Here is a 12,680-nt window from a genome sequence, read left to right on the forward strand (position 1 = left end):
TCAGCGAGTGGGCCCAAGCCCTTCATCAAAGGACAGAAGCACTGAATCACACGCTGGCTGCCCAGATGCAAGTAATAGCAATCCCCCCATACGACAGCATTACTTCCGTCAACGTTGCATTTAGGATTAGCGTTCTGACTTTAAAATACCGATGACGATTATCAATACAGGGAAGTACGATCAACAACATTTTTAAACAGTGTTTTACATCAAGACTACAAGGATTAATCAAGATATGGCTGTGGGATGAGTGGATTGCTGAGATATTTACACCTTTGTCGACTTAAAAAAATATGGCCGCACTTTCTGTACATTCATGAGAATCTACTTGTTGTGGACTTTGTCGTACTCTCTTTAACGACAAATGAAGTGTAGAGTTTTTTGTTTATATTTAAGCAAAGAAAATCAACCGAGTTAGTAGAAACAAACTCCTCTTGGATTTAAGTCAAGTAACTGTTTTTCGGAATCCTTTTCATTGCGAAAAAAACAACTTTTTAAATGATCTGAGAATGTCTTATATTTTACTAGAGGTATGATAGTGCGTTGCAGAACAACTAATGAGAGAAACAAATTATAGTTACTGACCAAAACCCCGCAGATAAATTACGTTATACAAGAGCGTGCTGAAAAGTAGTGCTTTCGAATTTTTTTATATGAAACAAGTTGCGACATTGTCTTGAATAAAACAGTGACCTGTGTATGCAATAAGTTTCCTCTACTTTACGTCTATGGTCACAAGCTTTTGTTAACAGATTACCGGTTTTGGTGTATCAGGACCATCATAAAAAAAATGGTTCAAATGGCTCTGAGTACTATGGGACTCAACTACTGTGGTCATCAGTCCCCTAGAACTTAGAACTACTTAAACCTAACTAACCTAAGGACATCCCACACATCCATGCCCGAGGCAGGATTCGAACCTGCGACCGTAGCAGTCGCACGGTTCCGGACTGCGCGCCTAGAACCGCGAGACCACCGCGGCCGGCCAGGACCATCATCAGATCCGCATCAGAAAAACAAAGTCCTAATGTACTGCAACCATAGTGGCATTAAGACTTTTTTTATGAAACAGATCTGATGATGGTAATGATAGACCGAAACCGGTAATCCGTTAACAAATGCTTGTGACCATAGACGTAAAGTAAAGGAAACGTATTTTATATGAAAAATCTTAAAACTTTTCAAATAAAATAAACGTTATTAACATTCTACATTTTTATCATTCATATCTTCATATTTATTTTTCAAGATAATCGCCTTGGCGACGAGCACATTTCTCCGAACGAGACACAATTTTCGTGATACCGTTATGTAGAATGTTTGATTTGTTGACAGAGCCACGACCTCACCTCTGCATGCACCGCTTCTTCACTATCAAAGTGAAGTCCTCGAAGGTGTTCTTTAAATTTTGGAAACGGATGATAATCGGACGGGGATAAGTAGGGACTGCATGGAGTCTGATCGATAACAGTGAACCAAATTGTTTCAGATGTTGCAGGACTAGGAAACTCTGTTACAGATCGCTGTTTCTCAATTACGGACACAGCTACACTACACTCTGCCATGATACACGCTACAATTAGTAGCCCCCTAGCGGAAGAGGGCTGCAAATATGTAGACATGAGAAATAAAGGGGCAGAATGTCAAAAAAGTTTGTGTTATCTAAAACCTTTAAGAGTTTTTTCATAAAAAATTCGGAAGCATTACTTTCCTGCACGACCTCGTGCAATCCAGTATATAAATGATAAAGCGTATGGTATGCACTCACAAAATCCTGTGTAACACAAACACGGCAATGTCCTTGAGAGACGGATGCAAGCTGGAACTGGTGTAGCAATTCTCCAGGCTGGCACACGAACGCTAAGCAAGACTGCTCAGGGTAAGTGTGTGGTGCTGGCTCAATTTCCTTTTATCAGCCACCAGCAGCGCAAAGAAGTGCCTTACGCCGGTTCGATGTTCGCGTTCGATTCTTCGATTTGGCTGCTTCCCTGAATATACGGCGTTTCACCACGGCCGCTTTGCTGTAAGAAATTCTGCCTATATTCTAAACTACTGTGCACGACTGTTGTACTCGTATTTCATTTTAATGATTCCTTAGAGGAAGACGACCTATGATCGAGAGAGAGAAAAAAAGAAGTTAGTAGGAAATCCGAATAAGTTCTATACTCACCGATATCAGTATTTCACAGTCCTGGACAAGATATCGTACAACGATCACCTTTATAGTATCGGGTCTGTACGTATATTTATTGATGTGGTTTAAGATTAATATTCACCGCAGCTAGCAACTCTTTTAAGTAAAATTTCAGTATTTCTCTGACGCGACAAATTCGTCCGAAATAATTGCGATAATTTTGGGAAGCTATCGGGTGAATTACCTTCTCCTAAAGTGGCAAATCTTAAGATACGATCTTATTCGTGAGCTTATCTGTTAGACCATGTTTCGACTTGTTTCACGTCAAAAACTACCCCACCTACGCCAAACCTGCGGGTGTTACCTGAAGTAAGAATTGGTGAGTTTTGACCGGTAATTTATAGCAAAGTTCGACTTACCGCTCTTACAAAACGTCCACTTCCTCTCCAGGTGGCTAGAGAACGGCCATACCAGTGGATCAAGGATAGGGATCTGAAAAAAAAGACCGTATTACTTTTTCAGTCATTTATTATATCAAATACTAAAACAACAAATATATAATTTAATGGCAAAGACTTAAAGCGATCCAAATTAGAAGCAGTGAAATAAAGATAAGTGGCTACCAAAAAGTGATATTAAAGATGTGTATAGTAGTCTGTTTCGTTATTACGAATACGGCGTGGAGTTACTTGGTTTGAATCCTCGATGGAAGAAATTTTCTTGGCCATTAATTGTTCGCAAGGAAAGCACACTTGCTGACACAACGTTCCAGACTACTAGCTCTCATCTAATGTCCTGTGCCAATTCTCAAACATCTGTTTCATGTCGCATAGTGTGACTTTTTAATGCTGATTCCCACACCACATGGTGCCGTAAGGTGAGCAGAACCGTTGGTGCTATTCAGGAGGAGTAGGTATTGTGCCAGGACAGGAGATTCACCCGAAACACTTCGTTTCGCTTCATCCTTATACACAATTCATTTCACGTGATTATATTATATTGGATGAATGGTCCGTGGAACATGTAACTGACTAAATATTGTTATCTAATAACGTATATAAAAATCACCAATGAACGTACTCTCTCGTAGGACTGAATGACTATGGATGTATTCTGGACTGTTCACGAAGTAACGCTTGCATTCCTCGAGGCATTAAGAAAAGCATTGAACTAGCAACTAGCGGGAGAATCTTCACCTACGTACGATTATACTTTCGTCAGCTGTCATTCGAGTGAATAGATGCAGTGGAAGCATGAGGAAAGTAAGCCGGCTGCGGTGGCCGAGCGGTTCTAGGCGATTCAGTCCGGATCCGCGCGACTGCTAATATCTCAGGTTCGAATCCCGCCTCGGGCATGGATGTGTGTAATGTCCTTAGGTTAGTTAGGTTTAAGTAGCGCTAAGTTCTAGGGGACTGATGACCTCAGATGTTAAGTCCCATAGTGCTCAGAGCCATTTGAACCATTTGAGGAACCTAAGAGAGGATTGATGGAGGAGGATTGGAAGATCGGTACTCCCGAATACCAGTCTACAAATCACGATAACGCTATTCGGCGCAGAAACGCCGTTCGACGAAGAAGAGGAACGAAAAGTAATAAAAATAATACATGGAAGATAACTGGTAATTATAAGTCTAAAACAGTTATAAAATGAGTAAATTAAGTTTATTATTAACCTGGGTCTATAGGAACAACACTGACATCATTTTTGTATGGTTCCCTATTCAGCAAATTGCCCACAAGGCTTGGCATATTGTGAGATACAAAAAATTGTCCTAGATATAAATCCTATCTATAAATACGTACGTGGGTTGGTCGCTGAGGAGATGAAGTGTGATAATGGCTCAGAGGTGGGAATGGGTGTGCACTACACAAATCATGACGGAACTCAACAAGTGCTACACATCGTCCAATAAATTACGAATGGGATTTAAAGTTTTGATTGATTACTCGAAGACACAATGTATATGAAATTGCAAAGTTCCACCCAAAAAAGGAAAATAAGCGAGGCTCTATCCTCGGTATTTCAGTCATAATATTTTCCCCTGATGTTGCAGGATTAACATATGCCAGAGGCCTCATAATACTAACAGAAACCAGTCAACAAGCGTAAGCCCTCGTAGCCGTATTGACCATGTATCAGATATCCCACATCCCAATTACGAATCTCTTAAATGGGAAATGTAGTGTCATTGCGGTTCATCTAATCCCTTATGCATCAAAGTCAGTTTGACGTAGCTGTGTGTACACACTGCTCTCAACAATGTTATTGTGCAACACAGGGTACCGAATTGCGCTGAGAGCCATGTACTACGAATTGGACACGCGCGGGAAAGCTTGCTTTATTCCTTAAAAGCATAAAAAGTGAATGGGTCTTTAGAGTTGCTATGAGCAGACCTTGCGCTACCCAGCCTGCAACTCAAACTACATCCTAGCTGCGCAGGCAGCCTGTATCCCTGCAGAAGATATTCGGCGGCTGCCGTGGCACACTCGACTAACACAGGGCGACCAAGGCGGCAGCGAAGGGCGTTGGCGCCACGGACGCCATCCACGTGACAAGAAGCTAAACTGATTGTAACCTGGCAGCGAGGGCTGTATTTAGGGCCGCGCACGAGGCCTAGGCAGCGATTTCCCGCCGAGCGAGCTTCGTGGGCCAGGCGTCGAATGCTTATTGCATTTCCACAATCAGGAGCTACCTCCGGAGTCGTCGCTATGCAGCAATGCCGTGCGAGCCAGCCTCCTCGCCCTATGTTCAGAAGACGCTGCCTCGACAGGAAGACTGGTTCTTCATTTCGTAATATTTCTGTACTTGTCTGTTGTTCGGCCTCGCCGGACACAGGAAATTCTGTTTTGAAACTTAGACTCTATCTGTTCCCTACGTATTGTCCCTTTAGAAAAAAAATGGTTCAAATGGCTCTGAACACTATGGGACTTAACTTCTGAGGTCATCAGTTCCCTAGAACTTAGAACTACTTAAACCTAACTAACCTAAGGACATCACACACATCCATGTCTCGTTAGATTTAGAATGTCTATCGTACTTCGTCATTATCCTAAATGAGTTGTGAACTTTAACAGACTAAATTTTCTGTGAGACTCAAGAATTTTACTCCGACACTGTTGGTCTGAAGTGCGTTAAGAAATTACGATCAGAGCCGTTGTCCTATCTTTTAAAGTCAAGGCTTTGTACAGAACTTCGTTTTCCTCGTTATTAGAAAGTTGGGGTGTTTTTATATTCTACTCAGAAGACTTAATTTGGGTTTTTCCTTTACGAAAATAGTTCAGGGCTATAAAGCTTTGCTTTCTCCTTCAAAGCGATAAAGTCTGTCCTTAACCAAACGACTTTAGTTTGTTTCGTGATTCCCAAGACTTTTCATTATTAAGTCAAATTATGTTTCTCTCTATTCAAATAAGCCGGCCGCGGTGGTCTCGCGGTTCTAGGCGCGCAGACCGGAACCGCGCGACTGCTACGGTCGCAGGTTCGAATCCTGCCTCGGGCATGGATGTGTGTCATGTCCTTAGGTTAGTTAGGTTTAAGTAGTTCTAAGTTCTAGGGAACTGATGACCACTGCTGTTAAGTCCCATAGTTCTCAGAGCCATTTGAGTTTCTATTCAAATAAACATTAGTCGTTTGTTTACAAGTGAGCTATTTACTTGCGTACTACCATTTTGACTGAATGTCACTGTCTGGTATCGGCGGATAAATACGATATTGCAGTGCCTGTGTTGATAAGAAGTTCGATGTAATATTCCTTCGGACATGTGTGCACATTATATTTATCCGCCGATACCAGGCAGCGACTTCCAGTTAAAATGTCCCTCTCCTCCCTCGCCACCCCCAGCTCTTTGGAATTACATAATGTGTACGAGTGCACGTTGTCACGCATGAGCCGGCTGGAGTGGCCGTTGGTTCTAGGCGCTACAGTCTGGAACCGCGCGACTGCTACGGTCGCAGGTTCGAATCCTGCCACGGGCATGGATGTGTGAGATGTCCTTAGGTTAGTTAGGTTTAAGTAGTTCTAAGTTCTAGGCGGTGACGATCTCAGAAGTGGAGTCCCATAGTGCTCAGAGCCATCTGAATTTGTCACGCATGAACGACAACATAAGGAAGTAGTTTGATTTTCGTCATTCTGGTATACAGCTGGTGATTGTTCGTATTTGCAACTGTGGACGCATTTCATGTTGGCTACTGGATTGTGCTGCCAATTAGGACACAATACAAAGTTGTGAAAATATTGACGTCCATGTTATCAAAGTCTGATGCCCAATACAGTCTAAAGCATTCTTTTCTGGACAGGTACCCGTCACTGAAAATATTACTATCCCGAACGACGAAATAATCCTTTTCAAGGTCAATTTGATACATACTACGTCCTTCTAGAAAATGACAATCCATCCTATACTACAACGGGATCACCTAGCTTCTGTTATATTGCAGTCGATCTAGTAAAGAAATGACACTTCTGTATAAAGGTAGCTGAGGTGTGCCCTTTTCAATTTGCATTCCATAAATGCGTAGCGACCTACTACTGAGTCGTCCGAACTTACTGGTACATCGATATGCACTTCGAATTTCGATATGAATGTACTTCACAGATTTTATTTATAAGTGAGTAGATCGTAGATGTAGTTACGGTTTACAAAAAAACCTCCTAGCAGTCATTTAAGCATTTTATGTAAGTGGCGTAACGGCAGTGGATGAAATACTTAAGAGACGAATTGCAATGCTCAGGAAGATTCTAGAGACTGTCAGACTAAGAGTATCTCTTGATTAGTCGAGCACATACTGACTTAAAACCATTGACGTCCACTAGGTACATTTGCGTCATTGGTAAGCAATCCTGTGTGGACTATTAAAGTATTATGGCGTCTTCTGCATCACCTCTAGTTGCTCCAAGTGGTCGTTTATGCTCTGCCATCCTAGCCGTTACGTCGAGTAATCAGTGGATACGGAGTACCATTGATTCAGAGTATGTGAACCTTCTTTTCGTCAAAAGTTCATTTATGGGAGTCACAACAGCAAACGATTGGTATTCAAAAATGGAGTGTTACCGTACACGTCGGTGGGACTCTATAGTTATGATATATGGATCATAGACGGTAACGCGAATAGTGCAGAAAATGTAAGAAATGTTTCACATGCCATGATACACCAAACACTCCTTTAATGATACAGCTACCGAAACAAACTTTTCAACGAGTGAGACGACGAAAAGGGAACAGAGTTTTGCTGTATCAGTTAGAAACTTCTCTTGACTACCGAAGCGATAAGGCAAATAAGAGTTTTTAAAAATAGAATTACATTCTTTTTGACTGTATTCGATAGCGCTTGTAAATAAAGTAGATATGTCTTAGCGTTTGTTAACATTTTTAATGAAACGCACTACAAAACTATCCTAAAAATGGACAAAATAAATGTGGGATCGATTTATGCCCTCATAGCCTGCAGTAGCAATATCTCATATTTACGTGGTAACTGAGGCTAAAACACGCTGAACCAGCAACCATAATTTGCGTAACGTTGGTCACGGCGAAAAACTGTTGCGTAGCATTAATTGTTAATCAACGGTAAGCGGAAACGGATATTTATGTGAATTAAGAGATAAATTGTTGTATTTTATTTTTATCGATGTAAAGAACTGCGTAGAATATGTTGTAGATAAAAGGAAGCTGTGGGTGCTAAGAGTGGCTGAAACTCAGTAGCAGAAAAGAGTATACTCCAAGCGCGTAGCCGACCACCGTGCACACTGACGATGACCAACGAATATAACGGAAGCATTGTCTAAAAGTACAAGTAACGCTATTCGTTTGTCGAGTCTTAGTTATTTCTCAACTGTGGTATTGCTGTTATGGCAGTACAACTTCAGCATAGATAAGGTGTCAAAATGAGGTTAGGTAAGTCAGGTTTACAGCTTGACTTCAGGTTTCTACTAAATGGTTGTCAGGGCAATATAAAACTATCTTTCAGTTGTGATTTCACCCGGTTCCAAAGAGTAATTGTTATGAATTGTTTCTTTACCAGTAAGTAAATGAAATGAATTAGTCATTTCGCAATTTGAGGATACTGAACTATAAAATATATTGGGTTGGTAACCTTCAAAGTGTTGTAATCACGCCATTTATCGATAACCACTCTAATACAATTATATTTGGTGTGTATAGTATTGTGATCGACGTAAGGTCCGATTATTTCTGGTGCGCAATAGATTCCCTGTACAGAAGTATTCTTAGTCAGAGTGGTTGCTCTCTCGCGGTGTATGAAGGATTGATTATGCTCAAGAGCAAATTTTGTTGATATAGCAGGGAATACGTTCTCATAACGTTCGATTGTTAGCCAGTTACTTTGGCCCTAACCTGGCAAGGTTTAGTTAATTGAATTCGATTTTCCATTTATGGGGTTTTAAGAAACCATTGAGCGGGACAGCGTACAGCGCAAGTAGTCACTTACCATTCACATGATACGAGTATCCAACAAATTCTGTAACGAATATTAGGAATTAGCGTTAGTGATCCGAGGACGCCTGAAATGGTGGAGATTTGTTTGATTGTTAAATTTTTAGGGAGCAAGTGGCCATTGCACAAATTAATATTTTTGATAGGCAATGCTAGATTAGGAAATCACAACAGTGGAACTCGATTTTAGCACATATAACTGGTGTTACCTGAAAATAAAGTCAATATTCCTCAGAGCAATAAAAGAAGAAATTTATGAGTTTGCTATTCAACAGCCATTTGATATATTGGTAAACCCATTCGGTGTATTCAAAGAAAGATAAAGCCTCATTCTCCAAAGAATTTAGAGTTTATTACTTCACTAAGATGACACCTCAAAGAAAGAGAACAAAGAAGATTATATATTTCACATACTTACGAAAGGTTCAAAATTAAATTCCTTTATGACATACATTTCAATACACACTCAAATTCTAAGTAAACATTAAAGATAAAAATGTGATTTAAAGAAAGAACAGAGATAGAATCACAAAAATAAGCAAGACAGAAAAAAGAACGTTTAAAATTAAATAAAACAACAGAAATTGTACTATATGTCAACGATATACGTCCGGAGCTGACCGTTCTCTTGGTCATAGTGTCTCTGACAAGCGATTAAATAGATGTTTTCTATCTTAATTCGTGATTAATAAAAGCTATGATAAATGAGCGTACTTCGCAAACTTTAAACTTTGAGGACAGGCTAATACCACATTATCACCTGGTTTAGTACTTTGTCGTAAAATGGTTAGATTGGTCTACAATCGGAATATTTACATTTTTAACAAATAGAGCAGACGTACTAGTTGCGGAAATTGCATTTAAAATACTGTACGAGATCTTTACACGGTATCAATAAATTACTTTTGCTTTGGTTAAATAAATAAAGTGCATAATTACGCAGAAAGGAGATTTCAGTTTCAGTTCGTGGTCTTGTAAACATTCAAACGTAGCAACACGAATCACTCACCCTGTGGGGTAGACACGTTGTTGCTGAGTATGGATAGCTTAAATAGTGTATAAATTCCCTGTAAGGTGGGGAAAAGATTAACAAATTCGCTCACAGCCCAACATGACACAATACACCTCACTTCCAATATCTGGCACATTACTCGCATTCTCTCTGTAGTTATTCTTACAAGAGCTACTGAACGCATCTTTTTTTTTTTTTTAAATACACAACGTACACGTTTCTACAATGCCTTTTAGATTTTAAAGTGCTGTGTGAACCAGTAAGATCCACTTCTCTAAGAGTCTCTGCCGTCTCCTACCACCGTATGGTCTCCAAGAAGCTGCTGCATGATACTGATCACATCATTAAGACGTATGTTCCACGCCAAAAATATTGCTGATATTCGACGCCGTAGTGAATTCTTTGAATCATGATACTCTGTTTATGTACAGTACCGTGTCACTTGGAATGCCGCTCAATAAATGGGAATATTCTTTTGTGTGAATGCTGGGCGAGGCGCTAATTGCCAGTAGTTGGAGGCCGCACGCCGGCTCCCCTGGCCGTTTTATAAATAGGACGAGCCCACCAGGCGGCCCGCCAGCTGCGACTTATTCCCTGTGTAGCGCTGCTTCCCATTTCAGTCACGTTGTGCCTCTCAAAAGTTCTGAGCCAATTTAGAGGGCATTAATTATATGGAATAAAGGCCTCACTCAGTCAGTTCTTTCAGATATAATATCGAGGTCAGACGAGAAACAAAGGCACGGAATAAAGCAAAGTACATTGAAGTGTAGAAGAGTATACTTGGGAAACGATAGCAACACACAAAAAAGAGTAGGATAATACAGTTATCATTCTCGTCTTCTCTCACATACATATAAGGGAACGTACGCCATTTCTAACACGTATTCCGAACTACAATCTGTATAAGCTACATTGCTCACAAGTAATACAAATTTGAGTGACATCGGAAGTCTACACCTCTGCAGACAATTGTCGGTTTCCGTCCGCCAAGGAAAATTGTAGGTGTTGGATTCGGCAATTTTCTTCATTATTTCAGTCTGCATATGTCAGTGTAATCAGCAAATGGTCATTTAACCTAAGGCCGTAGAGAAATACATGTACATAATATGTCTGTAGCGCGTGTAAATTTTATAAAAAGTATTTCACCGTTGTACTAATTATATATTGTGTTCCCTAGTTGAAGAATGAAGAACCAGTACGGAATTTCCGTGCACTAATGTGGAAATATATCAAGAAGTCTCACATAGACCAACTGTTGTACTGGACGAAAGGGCATTAATCTAATATATGAATTCAGTATGAGGTGTTGAAACACTATGTGGCCAAAAGTCATTCTAGACACTTATTGCTGCTTGCTCCAAATAATCCAGCCTGCCAGTAATAGAGTTTGGGATCGTTTTTTGTTGCCATTAGAGCATTTAATCATCTGGGGAAGGCTTCCTATAAGTTATTATTCAATGAAGATGAATATTTTAGCTAAACAATGAGCAGTAACTGTAGTCAGGTCTCCGAGTCGTTTAAAGTAACTCGCAACGAACGCTACAGTTCATTCCAAAGATGTTCGTCGTGTCAGGCTGGAGCGTTCAGCTTCGGGGAGGGGAGTGGGAGGGGGCGGTTCTTCGTCGTCGTCGTCACCGTCGCCGTCGTCGTCGGTGGCGGTGGCGGTGGTGTTTTGTTCGAGCCAAGACGTAATGGTCCCTTGAGTACACGAGGCTATGAAACTTTGCCATAGGGTGGGAAGCACGCTACTGTCCAAACAGTTCTACCAAAACTTATTTGGTTCCTAGCGTCGTTAATACAGCAGAATTTTTCAAGAGTGCCCTGATCTAAGACGTAAGTTTATCTAATGTATTTGTACTGTATATTTGATGGGGTTAGGTAAGTTTTAAATTTAAGGACTATATGAAATGAATGAATTTTCCCGTAGGACGAGTAAAGTGTCAAGAGACTTACCCACGTGCGATTGGGAGGAACTCGAGAAGCACGCAGACAGCAAACGCGGTAAGAGGTCGTAGCCTCCCTCACTATCGCGTGACAGACAGCAAAAGAAATGGTTGGTTAGTTTACGGCGCATTTACCAGCCACCCTCAAAATGAAACTGTACGTCATTAGCGTGTAATTCAAAGGGTATTTAAATGTGTGGTTTTTTTACTCGATTTGAGCGGGGCGATCTGTACTACTACATTAGAGAAGATAAACTTCTTTGCCAAGATCGTTAATAAGCTTTATTCTCGATAACGGGTTTCGGTAATCAATGTTCCCATCTTCAGACCTGGAAATCATTTATACAGTTTGACTACATCCAAAACAACTATAATATTCAGTATTAGGTACAATACTAAAAAAATCAGAAATTAAATGATCGTATTGCATTGTTGGCCGGGTGGCCCCATTCGGGGAAGCTCGGCCGTCAAGTGCAAGTATTATTTCATGCGACGCCAAATTGGGCGACTTGCGTGCCGGTGATGAGATTGAGATGATGGTGAGGACAACACAACTCCAAGTCCACAACCGGAGAAAATCTCCAACCCGACCGGGAATCGAACCCGGGCCCGCTGCATGAGAGGCAAGCGCACTACCACTCAGCTAAGCAGCCGGACGAAAAAAAAAAAATAAAAATAAAAAAAAATTAAAAAAAAGAACATATCTCGACAGGTAAGTTATTGCATATTTCTTTTGGCAGGTACGTAACAGACTACAACTCTGATGCAACGCCATATCAAAATCAAAACAACTCTATACACAATTATTCACCATATCCATCTGTCTTAAGTCACTCACAACAGAGCACATCACTGCAGCCAGGCTACACATCACACAAATACTTTCAGAAAAGACTGCCTGACACTTAAATCTATACTCGATGTTAACAAACTTCTGTTCTTTAGAAACGATTTCCTTGCCATTGCCAGTCTACATTTTATATCCTCTCTATTTCGACCATCGTACGTTATTTTCATCACCTCCCCAAATAGCAAAGCTTATTTGCTACTTTAAGTGTCTCATTTCCCTCAGCATCACTTGATTTAATTATACTAAATTCCATTATCCTCGTTTTGCTTTTGTTGATGTTCATATTATATC

At 40.6% G+C, this 12,680-nt stretch overlaps 1 protein-coding gene across 2 annotated transcripts in view; it reads right to left on the reverse strand.

The window, feature by feature from the left end:
• LOC126299619 (plasma membrane calcium-transporting ATPase 3) overlaps positions 1 to 12,680 on the reverse strand; it is a 1,680,486-nt gene that overhangs the window by 1,321,834 nt on the left and 345,972 nt on the right. For both annotated transcript variants that reach the window (XM_049991660.1, XM_049991657.1), the window contains exon 2: positions 2,554 to 2,626. The gene's annotated coding sequence lies outside the window, so the exon portion shown is untranslated. The remainder of the gene's footprint in view (positions 1 to 2,553; positions 2,627 to 12,680) is intronic.

This window comes from Schistocerca gregaria, chromosome X (genome assembly GCF_023897955.1).
Source record: "Schistocerca gregaria isolate iqSchGreg1 chromosome X, iqSchGreg1.2, whole genome shotgun sequence".
Lineage (NCBI taxonomy): Eukaryota > Metazoa > Arthropoda > Insecta > Orthoptera > Acrididae > Schistocerca > Schistocerca gregaria.